General features: G+C 42.7%; 1 protein-coding gene across 2 annotated transcripts in view; it reads left to right on the top strand.

Annotated features, from left to right (window-relative positions):
• Positions 1-217: 217 nt before the first annotated feature.
• Positions 218-15017, top strand: part of VSNL1 (visinin like 1) — a 167609-nt gene continuing 152809 nt past the window's right edge. The window contains exon 1 of one of the 2 annotated variants that reach the window (XM_084622966.1): positions 218-484. The gene's annotated coding sequence lies outside the window, so the exon portion shown is untranslated. The remainder of the gene's footprint in view (positions 485-15017) is intronic. The other variant, XM_084622965.1, reaches the window with a different exon arrangement.

The following is a 15017-nucleotide window of genomic DNA, read 5'->3' as shown; positions in this document are numbered from 1 at the left end:
CGTTTTATCTCCCTTTCTGAGTCGCCCCCTCCCGCCCTTTGTTCGTTTCCTCTCCCCTGTCCCCTGCCCCCTGCCCCCACACGCGGTTTTGCTCAGGGATCCGATCTCTGATGGCAGGTGAGAGCAGAAGGAAGAGCCGCGGCCTCGCTGTTGTGAATGCGCATGCTCTTATCTCTCGGCGAGCAAAATCTGACACTCCGTCGGCTCAGGGAACGGGCAGCGCGTGCGCAGGCAGCTCCATCCAGCAAGGGAAGCTTGAATTTCTCTGGGATTCCCGATCTGCAGTGCAGAGCAAAGCGGAGGATCGTGTGGAAGCAGCTGCTGGGCTCGCAGGCGCGCTCTAAAGGGGATTTAAGCCGCAGAGAGAGCGGGAGAGGCAGGGACCGATTCACCATTGATCTGAATTAAATACTTCTCTCTCTCTAAAAAATCTGCCCTTTTGAGTTTTATCCTTTGCATCAGGTGACAGCACATAACGCAAACTGTAAGTGCTCCCTTTGCTCTTGGATGATAATTTAGGGTTCATGATGGGGTTGGAATTTCTTGCACCGATGTATCTTCTGCATGGATGCGGTGACTTGCATGGTTACAATAAAGTGCTGTTGGCTTTGCATTATTCTGCTGTTTGCTAGCAATAAAGGATGAGGGGGCGAACATCTCGTGATGGAGACAAGAGAAAGTGAATTGTGAGGTGTTTGCCTGCACGATATTTAAGGATTAGGATTACTTTTTAAAGTCCGCTAGGCGTTTGACAGTAGGGGGAGGGGGAGTATAACTACATATGATTTCTAAATCTATAAATAGAAACCTTTCCCTACATACATACATCCCTAGATGCAGATGGCGAAGTTGTTCCGTTTCTGATAGAAGTGGGGGATAAAATGAGAGGGCTGTAAAGTGTCAAACTGTCTGACATCCTGTCGGTGCAATTTCTTTTACCCCGGAAAAGTGGCATAAGTGTCTGCTAGTGAAAGTGGGTGAACAGGATAGGATGGAAATAGAAGGAGGCTTTTGTGCCATATGTTAGTACTTAAAAGCTTAAAGCAATATGGTTCTTTCTGCCTCTTTTTAGCGCTTACAAATAATCGTAACGAGCAAAGTTGTGTAACATTGTTTTACCTTTTGTTAATACTTTCTGTGCGTTGTTGTTTTTATTGACCAAAGGGAGCGAATTTGTGTCCACAGCAATCTGCCTTGACCTGTTTTAAAATGAGAGACTGCCTGCTATATTGATTATGATATAAATACTAACAACATCAAAAGCAGACATTGATCGCTCGCTTAATAATTTGTGTTTGGGCATGTTTTGCTGATAGCTGGAAGCCTTTGACATTTCTAATCACTTGAAAAGCAATAGAGAAAAGGTTATTATGTTTTCCAGTGCAAACAGACCATGCGAAAATTAAGAGGAAGATCAGTCGTCCCTGCAAGGTCATCAAACCCATTGTGAAGAGCAAATTACTAGAGATCCTTGCGATTACTTTCTTGATAGACTGGGTTTGTGTGACAGATGTTTCTTTTAAGTGGTCCGTCCACCCTTTTGTGCATCTGCAAGATATTTTCAGGAATAAACTTTGGAATAAGCGCGCTCATCTCACTTCTCTGATGTGGTAAACTGCACGGTGGATGTGCTGCGTTCCTGTTTACTTGGGAATAGGACGAGGTGAAAATGGAGGTGGGTGGAGATAACAAAAGCAATCCAAGTCATTTCCCACAGGAAGGAAGGCGTGAGAAGAAGGAGGGAGAGGAGACGAAAGGAGAATTTCATTTCCAGAGATCAAAACAAAGGAGAGGCAAGTTGAGGCAGATCGGCAGAGCTCGTGTGGGAATCGAGGCGTTTTGCTCGGTGACCCAACCAGTCAAGAAAGAAGGTTTCATAAAAGCTGCTGTCGCTGACTGCTGTGTTCTGTGTTATTAAGAAATCTAGCATGTTTTATAGCTAAGGGACGGTGGACAGGTCAGTCTCTACGGGAATTTAGGCTGGATGTCTCAGCGCAGGTAGTACATACAAGGAAGAAAGGTAAGGGCAGCAAAAGTGAAGTTTAAGAATAAAACGTTTTAAAATAACGAGTTAGAGAGCTAAGAGGAAACATATACGGGGGGTGGGTGTACCTCAAAAGTGGGACCTTCCCTTCTCCCCTCCTTCCATCCCTCCCAGGTATTTGGCCAACCTATAAGAGGCAGATTCCTGAAATTGCAAAGGGAGTTTGTCAGCACATGGACAATTGTGTGTGCTTAGTACAGTTGTGTTTTTTTTAAATTGTGTCTCATTCTGCTCAGAAGGGTCACGCATAAGCTGAAATATCCAGAATAATGGGATACAGGGGACAGTTTGGTAGAAAGAAGGGGGAAGACTTTGAACACTTCTGGAGGAAACTCCACATTGCGTAACAACAGCGGTTTAGAGCGAGATCCCTCCTCCCTCAGTATCTTAAGGTGCTGCTAGAAATACATGCCAGTCCTTCCCTAGCGTTTCTCCCCCCCCCCAACTCCTTTCTACACACACACGACCCCCCTGCACCTCTCACTAAAACCCAACAAGCCCCTCTACACCAACTTTACCTTCCCTTTATTGCCTCTGCGCATACCAGATCCTTCTGCATACCCCTCCTCCATTCTGCAGGTACCCGATCTCCCTGCAACCTCCTCTGTGCACCCACCAGACCACCCGCCTCCCTTCACCAGAAACCAGCAGCTCACTCTTCGCACCTACCAGCCTCCCCCGCCCTTTACCTCCTCTCCGCAGACTGGATCTCCACTGCAGCTCCTTGCGCACGTTTTCCTTGCAGCTCCCTCTTTTCTCTTACCTGATCCCCCCTGCAGTCCCCTCTCTCTATACATCGGACCCCCCCCCCCACCGCAGTAGTCCCCTCTGCACAGACTAGATCCCCGCGCCTCCCTCTTTGCACACAACAGATCCTCTTGCAACCCGTTCTCTGCATACACCAGAGCCCTCTGCAGCCTTCTCTCTGCACACACGAGACTTGGCCGGGGCCCCGCTCTGCACATACCAGATCCTCCCGCACCTTCTGGATCTGCAGGAATTAGACCCTCCGGGCCGTTCTCTGCACCCTGCAGATTCCTCGCCGTTCCCTCCTCTGCCTCCTACCCCACAAACACGAGCCATTGCTCGTCTCCCGTTACCGACTGCGCTTCCCTGCTTTGTCGCTGCGCCTCACAGCCCATTGACTCATAAGCTGTTAGAGATGTGGCCCTGCGGAACGTGGTCCTGAGTGCAGGAGGCGGAGGTGCCCCATGCGCCTTTCTGTTTCCCGGCGATGCGGGGCTGGGGGCCGGTGCGTGAGGATCAAGGTGGGGCGCACCCTAACGTTATGTAGCTGCACTGAATCCGCGGCGGTAATTGGCACGGCGGGGGGAGGCCCTAAACCGATCCCGCTGGGGTCCTCCTCCAGGCGGGCGCTCTCCCCAGCCCCCTGCGGAGTGGGAGGATTTTTGCCTGCCGAGGGGCACCGCATGCTGAGCAGCCTGCTTCCTACTCATCAAAGTCTGTTGAAAGTCAGACCCTGGGGGGCACCTGAAAACAGCCCCAGCTGGGTATGTTTTGTGGGGTTGTGGAAAGCGACCTTCCTTTTACGGCTGCCTTCGAGCTGTCAGTCCCCCACTGCAAAAATCTTCTCCCCTCTCGAAGGTGGCCTCAAGCTCCCATCTGCTATCGAGAGATAATTTAAAGGTATCGATTTCAGAATTAATTTAGAATCTAAAGATTTTGTAGTAAGGCTATTGGAGGAATTAGGGGGATCCGGATATGCAAATTTTTTTAATGAAGAGGAAACCTTTTAGATAACAGAATGACATTTTTAAGGGGGCCAGTGTCCAAAGAGCTACCCATTTTTAATTACAAATGAAACATGATTATTTTCAGGCTTGTGACATGGTGAGTTAGTGAAATATTGAATCAATGTATGAATGCTATGCTGTTGCAAAGATGTTCATGTAACAGATATATTCAAAGATAGAGGCCCTTTCCTAATGATTTCAGTAGCCACAGTGGTAACATTTTATAGCAAACATTTTTGCGGATCTGAATTCTGCTCTTGTATTAAATTGCTGAGCTAGAAGAATCATCAGTGGCCATTTATACATAAGACTAAGTAGTAAAAGCAATGCATTTATTAGGCAGAATACACAACAAAATCTAGACAAACCAGAGCAACAGAAAGGTGTGAAAACAACCTTGATCTTCGTAAAATTTATTCTTATCAGCCCCTTCAAAATATATTGTTTATACAGCCGTTTGTTTCTATGGCAAGCTCTCAGATGTATACAGCTATTCATACTATGGCTTCTTTGGCAGTATGTGTTTGTAAAGAATACAGTTTAGCAATATCAGTTCCATTGAAAAGCCTTCTGCATTATCCATTTTAAGTTTTGGGGACCGAGTTAATTCATACTTTTATTACTTTTCTCCTTCCATTCACAGCTCTCCCAATAAATAAATAAATTTATAAAGTAGTCTGAGTTGCTGTCACTGTTAAGAAAAAAAATTAAAAATGTCTTTAATTTTCATTATACAATACTCACCTTTTAAAAAAGGCGTGCTCCTGCTCCCATTGAATTCAATGGGAGTTCTGCTATAGACTTCAGCAGGAGCAGGACTGTGAATATAATTCTTGTTTTGAATGGTCTTAGCTTTTAAACATATACAGCTGTATGCCTTGACATATAACTACACCTGTCATTTTTTACCTTTGTTTTTTAGAAGTAGTCTGTGTATGTGTGTGTCTGGGGGGAAGGGAGTATTGAGGTAAACCAAGTAGATTTTGGCTGCTTGGATTTTGTTTGTGCAGATGTAAGTCAGTATACATAGATCCCACATATGCGTCAAAAATATATTTAATGAATGGAATAGCTAATCATAGAATAAACATCAAAATGTCTTCACACTTTACTAGTACGTTGCTTATAAATCTATTAAGATGTTCTCTAGTTTGATAAGCAGATTCAAAGCCTGGGACTGTGGTAATTTGTCATGGTACTTAGCCTTTTCGGTGTTTAGTTTGTCACAATGTTACATAACCATAATACTGTAAAAGCAAATGTCAGAAACGTTTTCATTCCCTCTCCCCACCCCCAATCTGTTTGTGTAAATCTATGAAGAAAAAAAGGCACAACTTGACATCTTCCTGTTTATATAATACAAACAAGATGTCAAATCTTGCCCTGGCCAGAGCTGCAAGACAAGTTGCCTAGGTGGATGGGTACAGTGTAAGAAAGACAGTAGCAGATGAGTTTGCTGCTGTTGGAATCCTGGTGGCCAGGGTAGAATTCCTATGGATAGGCATGATAGGGGAATCACCACAGGGCTCACTTTGATTGCTGAAATGAGTTGGAAGTGCCCCAGGATACAACATCCTGCATCTGTAGCATATATACTAGCTGGCTGTAGGACTATATGTGCCTTCTAGCTAGCAGACCATATCCTCTTGAGGGCCTGGTGTGTAGTCTGCATCACCTGTAGCCGTGACACCACACCTTTCTCCCTTTTGCTTTCTTAAGTGCTTTGGAGTGATACTTCCCTGCAGCTTGTTCTCTATAACAGCTTCACCCCCAGTATAGCAGTGGGCAGGACCTAGATCTAAGTCCATATGTTCCCTATGTGCAGAAATTTTGCTTCCTTATCATTTTAGGTAAGTAAACCTAAATAAATTAAATTTTAGAACTTTCATAGAGAAAATTCCTGGCCAATAACATTATTGTTTTTTTTTAAACACATTGTCTTCGAATTTTCCCCTTATTCATTTTTGTATCTTATTATTTCAGATCTTCCAGCTCCATTCATCAAATTTTCACTTGTTTAATTTTTTATTTTGGGATTCTAATTTTGTTATATTTTGTATCCCTGATTGAAATCAAATCATTTATACAAAGAGAGGTAGAAAGATAGTTATAGATACAATATGCAGTGTGTACATTTATCTTTTTCTCACATTCATAATAATGGACCCAATTCTGTATGCCTTAAGCAGTTGAAACTCCCTTTGATTTTAACAGGTGTTTTGGCTGTGCAAAGAATGCAAGATCAGCCTATAACCATGATTAAAATAACAACATACATTACATTTGATTTAATTATGGAAGCGGGGCAATTAGAAATTAGATTTAATGGGTAAGCTTGTTTTAAACATAATTAGAATTGTAAATACCGGTATCTGTCACATATCATGAAATGTTGCAACCCTCTTCTTTCCATTTTGTCCTGTCTCTTGCCTATGGTGTTTTAAAACAGCTTGAGTATGGTTTTTAAACTCACTTTTTATACTTCATTGTTTTGTCAGTGTGGACTGGACTAAATATCTACTCTCCCCTTTCTTTTTAGAGCTGTCTTAAAGGAATACTATTGCAGAGGTCTTGCATCATGGTGACTTTTACTCTGCCTAGTTCTTCAATTTAGCCTACGGTTGTTAGAGAACAGGGTGATCCCTCTGCAGAGCTCCTAATCCCAATCGTCACTGACTGAAATTTAGTCCTGCAGTTTGTTATGGTGCCATCAGATTATTGCATCTGCACCTTTCACATGTGTGTCTGTTACTCCTGCATTTGTGTCTCACATGACTTCACATTCTGTTTATTTCTTTGCCCTCTTTCCACTGTAGCTTTGTTCCTTCCCTTCCAGATTTTGCATGCATTAGTCCTATTTGCTTCTTCATATTCGCTCTCTCCTGTGCTCTTCACTGTTTATTTTCCCTCATTAAACTGAAAATACATGCCCTGTGCTGTAACTTCTGCACATGGCATTAGCCCAGGAGTACTGGGTAGAGCAGCAGCATAGTGAAAAGAAATTGTAAGCTAGAGAAATGCTGTGTACAGGAACAGCTGCAAAGATGACGTTTTGGGTAGGATGCTACCACTGGCAAGGCATGGGAAAACACTCATGTTGCCATCTTAGTTCAAACTCCTGAGCTCATTCACGTAGAAAGGTGCTTATTATCTTTTGAAATTTCAGAGTGCCAAGAATGTCAGAGTCTGAGAAAAAATGGGTGCAATGCCCTTTAAACAGAATGAAACATATGGGAGCAAGAACATGGCTGTCACCAACTGCTGAAATAATTGTTCTTGTTTATGGAATCCAAATTCTCCAGACAGTGCTCCATATCCATATGATTAGTATTGCTGTTTGATACATGTTAATAATTATTATTTTAAAACTTTACAGCAAAGACAATCCTGAGGACATTTCAATCTATTCCATATCAATATGGTCCATGGGATAATAATAGAAATGTGAGAAGTGAGGCAAATTGTCAGTGGTGATCTCATAGCTGGAAGACTTAGCAAAATAAATCGTGTTTAAGGAGGGAGTTGGAGGAGAGGAGAGGTGTTTTGCTCACTGGGAAGTGGAAAGTTGTGGCAAGGGTAGGAGTGATATGATGTTCTTTTGCACTGAAACTTTTAAATTAACACACATTTAAAAATAAGCATATAAAGATATCCAGCAATCTTTCTAGTGGTTACTTTTCTGAGGAGGCTAGGGAACAGATTATTCTAGCTAAAATAAGAAATTCAGAATTGACCTCAAGTAAATAATTTTCACATAAGTAATTAGAAATAAATAAGTCTATTGTGCTAAAAATAATACTGTCTCAAATTCTGGCACCAGAAACATAGTAGACAATTATATCTTGGTGTCTGAATATATTTGACCATCAATTAAACAATTCTGCCCACAACAGACCCCACGTAAGTAACTTTTTGGAGCCAAACCTGTATAGAACAAACAGAAGAATTTGGGCTAAGTTAGCCAAGTTCAGGTATTTGCAGGAACAAGACTTTGTTACACTTTAGCTGATGTAATTTATTGAGATAATGGTAGCTGAATAATTTCCTTCAAGAAAAAAATGCATTTTAAAACACCTAGCTCTTCTGAAAGCTGTTTCTGTGATTACAGTTAGTGCTACTGTGATTTTTAATGGATGATTAATTCAAAACAATATCAGTGTTTTCACAGAGATCCATTATAAGGTTCAATAAATACCATGGAATCCTATGAAAGATTCACTTTCATGCTCCCCTTCTGTTCACAATGAACTCGGTGGGAGTTTTCCCATTTATTTTAATGGGAGCAGGATTGTATTTCATGTGTACATGTCATTCCCATTTAGTTAGTGGGGGTTGTGGTTTCTTGTGGCAAAAAGCCTGTATCACAGTGAATTACAGTGTGTGGTTTGTTAGTAGATCCTACACCTTATTTGACACCTTGGATTATCTAATTATAGCTGTTCTCTTATTTGTCAGACAGTTGTAGTTAGAAATATCTTTCCTTTCCCCTCCACCCCAACACTCACAAAACCAAAAAAAGGTTGTACATTTTCCCTTTACGTAAATTTAGTGTTTTTCAAAGATATCTGATAGGTAGCCCTAGAAACTGAAGTCCTCTATACACCCCAAAAGCCACAGTGAGATATAGGCAGTGGCATTGCATAGCTCCCATAATGCCCCAGCAACATGCTTCCATACTGGCAGGAATAAGTGGTGGGCATTAGAGAGGAGTAGAGGCCTTGTCTACACTAGAGAGTTTTGTTGACAAAAGTCAGCTTTCATTGACAAATCAGTGGAGATGTACACACTGCAGTGTGCTTTTTGCTGACAAAACTCCCTTGCTTTGCCGACAAAATAAAGCCACCTTAATGAGAGCCATACAGTTTTTTGCGGCAAAGTTATATCGACAAAGCATTAGTGTAGACACTGCGCTTGGTTATGTCGCTTTACATGGCCTCCAGAAGGTGTCCCACAGTGCCCATCCTGACTGCTCTGGTCAGTAGTTCGAACTCTGCTTCCCTGCATCCAGGTACACAGACTTCTGCCCCTCCTCCTTTAAAGGCCTGGGAATTTTTGAAATTCCACTTCCTGTTTGCTTGGCGTGGACAGCTCACGTTGCGTCTTCCCAGCTGACCATGGCAGCTCAATGAAGGAAACGCTCTCCTGCTTGGAGTACAGCTGAGTTGTTGGAGCTGCTGATATGGTAGGGAGAGGAGGCTGTGCAATCCCAGCTCCACTCCAGCTGTAGGAACTTCTATACCTACGATGGGATTTCTTGTGGTATGTTGGATAAGGGCTACGAATGGGACACACATCAGTGCCATGTGGAGATAAAGGAGTTGAGGCAGGTGTACCAGAAGGCAGGGAGTCAAACCATCATTCTGGTGCTGGCCGAAGATTCTGCCGCTTCTATTAAGAGCTGGATACCCTCCTTGGCGGCGACCCCACCTCCACCGCCAAGAGTCCAGTGGATACTTTGGCAGGGCTGGAGACAGCATTCTGCGGACTCAACTTAGAAAACGAAGTTGTGGACAAGGTGGTTGAGTTGGAAAATGAAGTGGATCACACAGCAGGGTCTTCCAGATATGTGGCGTGTCAGCATTTTTTCCCTCTCCGGAGCGGTCTAGCTGGTCCCAGCAGTCTATCTCTGGTGCACATGATGCGGGAGAGGCGAGCTTTGGTAAGTGATCTTTTTGAGTTGATGCTGCTCGGTTATATGAGCTGTTCTTTGCTTTGTATATTCTAGAAGTGGGTGAAGGGATAAAAATGTACAAGACTAGCTGTGTTAGCCTGTGCTTCACATTCCACTGTGCAGCTAAGCGGTACAGCGGAACAGCATGTTAATGCACACCAAGGTTTCACGGGAATCCTCCAGAGAGATATCTAAGAAACTTTCCTGGACATACTCGCGAATCCTCTGCCGAAGGTTCCTTGGCTTTGTTCCTTCACTCGTTTTAGGGAACTTTCCTGCACCAATCGGCAATCACTTGTGCTGGGACCAAAGCAGCACACAGGTGAGCAGCATAGGTAGCAGGTCTGAAGCTGCACGCGTGAAGGAGATGCACCCTTGCATCCTTGCTTACCTTCAGGAAAGAGACCTTCAATGACCCCTGCCTGTGCGAAAGGGTGGCAGAATTTACAATATTGTCCCTAGTCACTGCAGTGATCCCGTTAAAAAAACACCAAGTTTCTTTGCCCCATCTTAACCCCACCTCCCTCCCATGGACTCACCATGTTTAGGGCTTTCGCCAAGCTGTGTGCTTGTCAAAGGACAAGGAGAAGCTGATTCATATTTTTAAAAAGGTGCATTTTACTATAATGATTTGATGCTATGTGTGCACTAACAATCATGCTTCTGTTTATTGTTTCTTGTGTTTCTGCAGATGTGGCGTTCAGGGGAACCTCCAATACATGGGCGGAGCACCTCTGCCAGATAAGGAAGCAACCAAGGAGGAGCAAGGAGTGCATGTTTTGAGAGGTGCTGCAATCATCAGAGGCTGAAAAACAAGAACGCAGGGCATAGAGAGAGACTTCAAAAGAAAATGATTAAATAGACAGGCACAACAGAAAGGAGAGCCAGTAGCGAATTTTAATGGTCCAGGAGCAGATGATAAAAGTGATGGAGAAGCAAATGGAGATGTTGAAGTCCCTAATCACACTACAGGCAGAATTCATGCATGCTCAGCCCCCCTGCAGCCAATAGAGAACTACTTTCCATGATCTCCGCAAACTCCTCCCACATATTCCTTGCAACTTCCCTGCCTGTCTTGGTACCCTGTTCACTCCACCCCATTGAACAGCTTCCAAAATAATAGCTGGAGTTACACACAACTATAGAGCCTACACTGCCCTTCATTGTTATCTCCTTTCCCACCAAGCCTTTTGTGAGTGTTGTTAATTGGTATTTAATAAAGACATACTCTCTTAAAGATAACCAGTCTTTGTCTCCTACATATGGTCATTGCTGCTGGAATGGGTACACAGTGGCAATTTGATCATTTGTTGAGTACATATCATGGTCAGGAATCATAAAAATTTTCATGCAAGATGGCAAGTTAAAGCATGGCAGAGTGCTATATAGAAAGACACCTTACTGGAGCTCATTGTCAAAATGGTGCCTCAAAGCCTCCCTGATTCGAATAGCCCCCTCCCCCCCCGACATTGTGCCCCTCTAATAGCCCTGGTATCTGGTTGCTCAGAATCAGCTACCAGGAGATCTGCCTCCGTGCTCCACCCTGGAGGAAACCTTTCAACCTTAACCTCACAAATATTATGGAGTGCACAGTAGGCTGCTATGACCATGGGAATATTTTCCTCATTTAGGTCTAGCCTGCCATAAAGGCAGTGCCAATGAGCTTTTAATCTGCCAAAGACACATTCTACAGTCATTCTGCACCTGCTCAGCCTATTGTTGAAGCGCTCCTTGCTGCAGTCCAGATTTCCTGTGTAAGGTTTCATGAGTCATGGGAGTAAGGGGTCAGCTGGGTCTCCCAGGATCACTGTGGGCATTTCAGTATCCCCCATTGGAATCTTCTGGTCTGGAAAACAAGTCCCTGCTTGCAACTTTCAGTGCAGGCCAGTGTTCCCAAAGATACATGCATCATGCACCTTTCCAGACCACCATGCACTGATGTCAGTGAATTGGCCATGGTCATCCACAAGCACCTGCAATACCATGTAGAAGTACCCCTTTGTATTGATGTACTCCATCACAGGATGGTCTGGAGCCAAAATTGGGATATGTGTGCCATCTGTTGCTCCACTGAAGTTAGGGAATCCTATTGTCGCAAAGCCATCCACTATTTCATGCACATTGCCAAGAATCACAGTCCTTCATAGCAGGATGTGATTAATGGCCCTGCACACTTGGGTTAACGCAGCCCCAGTGGTGGACTTCCTGACTACAAACTGATTCACAACTGTCTGGTAGCAGTCTGGAGTTGCCAACTTTCACACTCTGATCGCCACATGCTTCTCCACTGAGAGGGCAGCTCTCATTTTTCTGCCCTTGCACCACAGTGCTGGGGCAAGCACCGTATACAGTTCCAGGAAGGTGGCTTTCTGCATCTGAAAGTTCTGCAGCCACTACTTATCATCCCAGACTTGCATAACGATACGATCCCACCCCTCAGTGCTTGTTTCCCGAGTCCAAAAGCCATGATCTGCCATGTGCAGCTGCCGAATGCCAAAAGTAATCTGGTGTTGTTTCTTTCCATGGCACACGGCAGGTCAGGCACCTCTGATTCCTGTTCAGATTGGGTGCTCATGATATACTGAATGACCAGCTGCAATGTGTTCATAACAGTGACCACAATAGGAGAGAGCAGTGCAGGATCCATCCTTTCATACAGAGATGGCTGGCGGACAGTAAGCGGGGCCATTGAAAAATGCCACAAAACTGTCAGAGACCCATGGAATGATGGGATGGAAAAAACTGCATTATGGGACATTGAGCCCACACCCATCAAGTGCTGTGATGCATTCTGCCTTCCCACAACTCCTAGCTGCTGAAGGTGGTGGATAGCACAGTGGGATAGCTACTGGCAGTGCACTGGTCTCTCTGTCAGTGCTATCTGCTGACAGAAGGAGTGTTGTGTGAACATGCACAAGTGATGTAATTATACTAGTTTTTGATCATCGGTGTAACTTGCGTTGACAAAACTCTGGAGTGTAGTCAAGGCCAGAGTCTCTCTGACTATTTAGTGTAGACTCTGTTTGCATTAGATAAATCAGTCAGTCCAATATCAATTAATGGAATTAACTTGATTGTTTTAACTGTGAGGGAGTGTATCTACTCTGCTGCATTGGTCTTAGCTGACATGCAGTTGTTCTTTTAAACTGCCAGTAAGGATGTCAGCTGTAATGGTGATTTTAGTAATTTTTAGACTAGTTTATATAGGGGCCCTACTCATCCTTTTGATGATAATGACTTTCGATCATTGCTGACTTTATGTAGTGACCTAGAGAGAAAAGGTTTTCGAGTCATAAGATTGTTACAGTTAGAATGGACCAATATGATCATTTACTCTGACCAGCTACATTACACAGGCCATAGAATTTCACTCAGCGATTCCTATATCTAGCCCAATAAGTTTTGGTTGAATTAGAGCATATATTTTAGAAAAAAAAATCCAGTCTCGATTTTAAAGACTCCAAATGATAGAGAATTACCACATCCCTTAGCAATCTGTGCCAATGTTTAATTACCCTCACTGTTCAACATTTATATCTCATTTCCAGGTTCTATATTCCATTACCAGTCCTTGAGCTAGCCATTCCCCAAAGTAATTTTTTTTTTAAATTAAACTTAACCACGCCACTTATTAAACACAGACTTTGTAAAGCATCTGTAACTTGATTTCAATATTTTAAGAAGTAATTACACTTATGATAGTGCATTACTGGAAATGAATAATTTAATAAAGGATCAGTTCCACATACTTAATAAAAATATTTTTAATCCAGAAGAAAAGTTAAATCATTCCATATTAAATGGTACTAAATACAATTTAAAGGATATCTTCTTTGTGGACCTTGAGAATATCTATGTTTTTAATCCAGAAGAGAGTAATTTAAAATTAGAACATCTTGTTTATAAAAGTTGATAGTTCAGAACACAAGAAGTATATTTATATTCTTTTTATTGGTATAGTTTAGATGGAATATAAAGCTACTGAAAGGCTTATAAACAATGAAAGAAGAGATACTGTTTAACATAGGAGGCTTTTAGGGATTATTCCACATGGTTTTTGATGGAATGAGGCAAATATGTAAAAGGATACTAGTTTGTTCATGATGTAATTGGAGGAATTAATAAAATATAACATTAGTCCATCTCAAATCTGCGTGGCTAGTCACTAGAATTAATAGCTACTAAATATCCAACGTGGCTAACATTGCCAAAAAATTATTCTTTAGGAGGATTACTAACTAACCAGCACATATCTGATTGGATAATGTTGTTTCATTACAGCAGAACATATGCTGTATTTTGGTAAGTGGTACCAAAAATTAATTTTATACGCATATTATTCAAATTATATACATGAGTAGAGACATTAAGGAACTCTGTGGAGCTTTTTTCCCCTCTCTTGGAAAAGACTTCTATAAGCTTTTGATACTGTTTCGCATGACCTTCTCATAAAGAAACTAGGGAAATGCAACCTAGATGGAGCTACTATGAGGTGGGTGCATAGCTGGTTGGAAAACCGTTCCCAGAGAGTAACCATCAGTGGTTCACAGTCATGCTGGAAAGGCATAATGAGTGGGGTTCTGCAGGGAGCAGTTCTGGGTCCGCTTCAGCTCAATATCTTCATCAGGGAGTTAGATAATGGCATAGAGAGTACACTTATAAAGTTTGCGGATGATACCAAGCTGGGAGGAATTGCAAGTGCTTTGGAGGATAGAATTATAATTCAAAATGATCTGGACAAACTGGAGAAATGGTCTGAAGTAAATTGGGTGAAATTCAATAAGGACAAATGCAAAGTACTCCACTTAAGAAAAAACAATCAGTTGCACACATACAAAATGGGAAATGACTGCCTAGGAAGGAGTCCTGCGGAAAGGGATCTGGGGGTCATAGTGGACCGCAAGCTAAATGTGAGTCAACAGTGTAACACTGTTGCAAAAAAAGCGAACATCATTCTGGGATGTATTGGCAGGAGTATTTGTAAGCAAGACATGAGAAGTAATTCTTCTGCTGTACTCCATGTTGATTAAGCGTCAACTGGAGTATTGTGTCCAGTTCTGGGTGCCACATTTCAGGAAAGATGCAGACAAACTGGAGAAAGTCCAGAGAAGAGCAACAAAAATGATTAAAGGTCTAGAAAACATGACTTATGAGGGAAGATTGAAAAAATTGGGTTTGTTTAGTCTGGAAAAGAGAAGACTGAGAGGGGACATGATAACAGTTTTTAAGTGCATAAAAGGTTGTTACACAGAAGAGGGAGAAAAATTGTTCTTCTTAGCCTCTGAGGATAGGACAGGAAGCAATGGCCTTAAATTGCAGCAAGAGAAGTTTAGGTTGGTCTAAACTGCATAGGGAGGTTGAGGAATCTCTATCATTGGAGATTTTTAAGAGCAGGTTAGACAAACACTTGTCAAAGATGCTCTAGATAATACTTATTAGTCAGGGGACTGGACTAGATGACCGTTTGAGGTCCCTTCCAGTCCTGTGATTCTAAATCTAAATTAAACGTGAAACCATGGATGCTTGGAACTAGAATCTAGTTTGAGAA

This window comes from Lepidochelys olivacea (assembly GCF_965140295.1).
Source record: "Lepidochelys olivacea isolate rLepOli2 genome assembly, chromosome: 3".
Lineage (NCBI taxonomy): Eukaryota > Metazoa > Chordata > Testudines > Cheloniidae > Lepidochelys > Lepidochelys olivacea.
This window is presented reverse-complemented; position numbering and strand designations above follow the sequence as displayed.